The sequence below is a fragment of the Cucurbita pepo genome, chromosome 9, assembly GCF_057944985.1.
Source record: "Cucurbita pepo subsp. pepo isolate OVF chromosome 9, ASM5794498v1, whole genome shotgun sequence".
Lineage (NCBI taxonomy): Eukaryota > Viridiplantae > Streptophyta > Magnoliopsida > Cucurbitales > Cucurbitaceae > Cucurbita > Cucurbita pepo.
In genome coordinates this window covers 8,916,990-8,921,824 of record NC_141806.1, presented here as the reverse complement: position 1 = coordinate 8,921,824, position 4,835 = coordinate 8,916,990, and the positions used below count along the sequence as shown (strand labels likewise).

General features: G+C 39.4%; 1 long non-coding RNA gene across 1 annotated transcript; it reads left to right on the top strand.

Moving 5' to 3' along the window:
- The first annotated feature begins 444 nt into the window (after nucleotides 1-444).
- On the top strand, nucleotides 445-2,595 carry LOC147791244 (uncharacterized). The gene is made up of 4 exons (XR_015422528.1): nucleotides 445-752; nucleotides 832-912; nucleotides 1,451-1,530; nucleotides 2,502-2,595. It is a non-coding gene; the product is annotated as an uncharacterized LOC147791244 (long non-coding RNA).
- The last annotated feature ends 2,240 nt before the right edge of the window (nucleotides 2,596-4,835 follow it).

Here is a 4,835-nt window from a genome sequence, read left to right as displayed (position 1 = left end):
ACCTGCAAAGGATGATTTAGAGGTCAAAAGGGTGGAGCCGAAGAGTAATCAATCGGCTCCGCCTATGTCCGCCATGGAGACTACCACTACAGCATCAAAGCCAGTAGTTTTGGTGGAGAAGAAGATGGTAGAGAATTTAAAAGCCATTGAAAATAAAGATTCAGGGTTCGTAAACTGAAAGGCTCTTGTACCATGAGAATATTTGTTAAAATCACCACACCTAATTCGTTTAAAAGTTCTATGTTTATTATCATTTTGAGAATCAAATAAATTACAAAGATATGGAAAAATCAACAAATGGATACAAGATATTTGACTATAATAAAGTATCAAATATGATATATAGTCAACTATAATTCAATTCTAACTATCCTTAACTGTAATACCCGAAGAAAGAGAAATAGAAATAGAAAAAAAAAAAAAAAAAAGGAAAAAGTCGAGAGGGGCAAATAGGTAAATTTGCCCCTCCAACCACCTAAGGGGTCCAAACGAAACCCCATCCATAATCCTGCAAAAGAGAGATAGTGAGAGAAAGGGGTAGAGAGAACCTAGAGAGAGGAGAAAGGATGAACCGCCGGAAGACTCACCGAAAACTACCGTCGGAGTCTATTCTGGTGAAGATCATGATGCAAGGAGGTGAAGATCATGATGCAAGGAGGTGAAGATCATGCAGAGAGACTTTCTTGGAAGGGAAAAGAGAATGTGGGTGGCTGGAGTCCTATTTTTCATCAAGAAGTCGGAAAACCCGCAAGGTAAGGATCTTGAACGTTTCCCCAAATCTATGGTTTTCCTTTGCGAATCAAGATCTGAAATCTTGATATATTCATCTAGGAACAACTCTACGCATGATCTGTGAAGAAGTTTGGCCAGACCTCAACCCGAAGGCGGAGATCCGAGAGTCGTCCGAGAACGGTGAGCGAAATTCTGACCTTCTTAACTCGTCTGGTAGTTAATCGAAAATTACGAAAAAAATATGAGGACGTAGCCAGTAACACGATCTAAAACTTTGTCGAAGGAATCATGTCGATCCGATCTACGGATCGAAAGATATGAAAATCGGAAAAGAAGGTTGTGTTTCGATTTTCAGAGGGTGGAGAAGAAAGAAGAAAAAAAAAAAAAAAAAAAAGAAAGGAGTCGGCCGGCGAGCGGCGGACGGCGGCGACAGGCGCCGGACAAGCGTCGACCATCGGCTGGAGCAACGCAGATCCAGCGAGGCGTCGACACGTGTTGCCTGTAAGCCGGGCCGAACTGCGACGCGAGCCGAGCCGACCGGACCGGCCGACTCGCAGCTACGCGGAGGCGGGTGCGCGTGGCAGGCGCACGTGCAGCCTGCGACTGGCGCCTTCCCGCGCGCGTGAGCGCGCGTGGAACGGCCAATTTTGCCCGGTTGCTTTCTATTTGCCCGATTTTTGTCCCGGTTCCAGTTCTAATACTGTTCTTACGTGAATAGGGACCTAATTTAAAGAAATCAGTACTTTTGGACACCTCACGGGCAAAGAAACGCTAGCAAAAAGAGCACGCGTCAACCAGGTAAGTCACCACCCGGTATTTAGGAAGAAATACTTGTAGGGTTCGCTTGGATTGTATGTATGCATGTTAGTAATTTTACCTTAAATTAGCTCTCCATGAATGAAATTAATCAGATGGATTGTTATGATATGTTGGGTGAATTATCTGAGTGTTGCTTGTATGCCTTAAGCTTCCATTGTACGTATGCATGCGCTTAATTTAGGTTGGAATTGTGTATTCCGTGTTCCGGGTGCTCGATGGATGAATTCGCCCCATTGAGCGCGAACTTCGTGTTTTGGGTCTGGATGGAGGCCATCGCCTCGTTGAGCCGGCGTGCCTAGTTTGCATGAATATTAGGATGTTAGAAGACGGTTGCATGCGCACCCCGTTATTTTCTAGTACCCATTTCTATGATAAGCTTAGAGAATTACTGTTAGGAGCGATATGTCGCTCCAGCCAGACTTAATTTTCCCCTAGGAACTTAGCGGTTAACCATGGCAAGAAAGTACCTAGGAGTGTTCATAGATTGCTAGCGTGAGAACGGTATCTATAGCTTCGTGGGAGGACCAAGGGTCTCTGATCAGTCCTTACTGCTCTTAGCCATTTCACATGGGAAATGTGTCCCCACGTCGTACAGCCCATTAGCTGCATGGGAACGGGTTGGGTCGCGCCCCCCCATAGGAGGACTATATGGGCGTAGGGGTATTCAGCACCCCCTAGGTTAGATACCATGTAGTCCTAGATAGCCATGTAGAGGTAGCGCCTCATAGAGAGATACCGACCATATCAGCTTGGCATAAGGAACCTCTAGGTGACTAATGAAAGGACGATGAACTGGTGAAACCCAAGGGGCAAGCCCCAAGAGACTAAGGTTAGAACCCGATGTCCTAGAACTGAGTTTCTGTTAAATTAAGATGCGAAGAGAGCCTACAAGTAGGTGGCTTACTGAGTATAATTTTTATACTCATCCCGTTCTCCTTTATTTTTCTCAGGTGTTCGCTGGCTGCTGGTCGAGGTAGAGGAGCGTTTGAGAGCTGTACAGTCACAGAGGGGGTCGTTCCGGAGCGTCAGTCCCTTTTCGGTCTTTTGGAGTTTTTTGTATTTCATTTTATATTTGCATTTTCTTTTGTAATAATTAACAAACAAAATTTCTCTCTTTTGTTTTAATTCAAAGTATTTTTATCCTTTTACTTTGCATTTCTTTTCTTTTATTTTCTTTTTGTTTGTTTTCGATTTCGTCTTTTTAGTCACGATTCGGTTTTTCGAAGCCTCGAAAATCGGGTCGTGCCATTAACACTACTAACATATAGGTTCCCCTACCACAGTCCCTCTTTACCTTATATAACATATGTCACATATTCATGCTTCGTAAATACATGACCGACTTAATGCACATTCCAGACCATAAACCTTTCCAGATAGACAAGGACCAAAGTTATTTCGAGATTAAAACGCTTTCGAGGACGATTTTTTTTAGATGTATATGATGTAACAACCATAATAATAATAATAATAATAATAATAATAATAATAAAATAAAAAATAAGAAAAAAATTGTAAGGGGTTTTTTACTTTCCATTAACCTCTCACAACTTCTCCCTAAAATACTTCCCCTAAAATACTTCTCCTACCAAGTATGAGTAATTCCTTCCTTAACAAACAAACAGAAAACCAAAAGGTTTAGTTCTCTTAGAAGGAGAGACGTTCTTAAGGAAGTCATTAGTCATATTTTAATCTTCTTTTTATTTTATTGAAAGGTATTAATTTGGTTATAATTATTTAGATCTTTGTTGGAAATTAAATACCATAACAATTAAAGTGTTGGAGGCGCAACCATTTTAGAAAAGAAAAAGTAAGAATCCATTAAAATTGCTAAAAAAAAAACATAAAAAATAAAAAATAAAGAAAAAAATAAAAAATGCTTAAACTGTTTTTAAATTGTTGTAGGAAAATAATATTATAACAAACAATATTGGGATTGTATGTCCTCAACATCATTAAATAATATTGACATATTTTTTTATTTTAAGTTTTACTACCAAACTCAATTTAAAAACACTGAAAATATGGGATTCGATTTTTTCAGAGACAATTAAGTGAATATTCAAAATAGCTGAAGTCTCGACATAATTGAGAATGAATTCGAAGGACAAAAGCAAGCAATTTGGAGATTGATAGAACTTTGGCTAAGACCAACCAAGTTGTCTTACTATCGGCTCGGTTGGAGGACTTGCCTCATTTATGATGACACGTGCCTAGTGGCATTTGCACGTGTCATTTATGCTTTATGTTATGTGATGATATAATGATGTTGTATGATAATGTGACGATGCTATATGATGATGTTGTTATATAATAGTGTGATGTTGTTATATGATGATATGATGATGTATATGATGATATGAGATGATGACATGACGATGATATGATGCATGATAACATGATGATGACATGACTTAATATGATGATATTCCATATTAAGATGATGTGCATGTATTAAATACCATGATGCATTATGACGATGACTTTTCTAAGATACAACACTAATTGATGTTAATGATGATGAACGTATGAAGGCCAATGCATGCATGTTACCTATGGTGATGTATGAATAATGTATAGGGTTGTGTCATAAGAATGATTTAAAGATGAAAATCATAGGGACCTCATGTATATTGTGTGTTCACCGACGCGTACACTATGTTGACGATGATAACGATCATGCCTTGCATGATACTCGGGGGGGTGTGCTAACCTCTAGACGTCCGACTACGGACAATAGCCCAACTCTGATGGTTCCAGGGGGTGCAAGCTACCTGTGGATTAACACTCGCACGTGTGGATCATGTGTAGGGAAGTACTACACATCCAATTCTGTCTGGACTGGAGGCCACCTCCATGATGATTTTAACAATAGGTCCCCAATCATAGTAGCATGTGTTTGCATTCTTTGACCCCAATAGTGGGGTCACTTACGAAGTATTTCTTAAAATACCCCAAGTCGTGTGCTACTTCTATTTCAGGTAAATGCAAGACACCCTTATACGGTTGTTGAGGGCATAGCAAGTAAAGACCGTGACACATGCACAGGACAATGGTATTTCATTTTTTAGACTTTAGATTAGTATAAGGTATTTTTAATTTTAATGTTTTATTTAATTTTGTTATGTTGTTTTAAATTTCAAACATGTAAGTCAATGGAAGTGTTTTATGATGAAGTTTTAAATGTTTATTCTCGCACAAGAGAATATGTTACATTGATGGTAGTGACTTTAGGCTAATAGAAATCTAGGGTCATTACACTTTAGGCATGTATTTCAACGGTC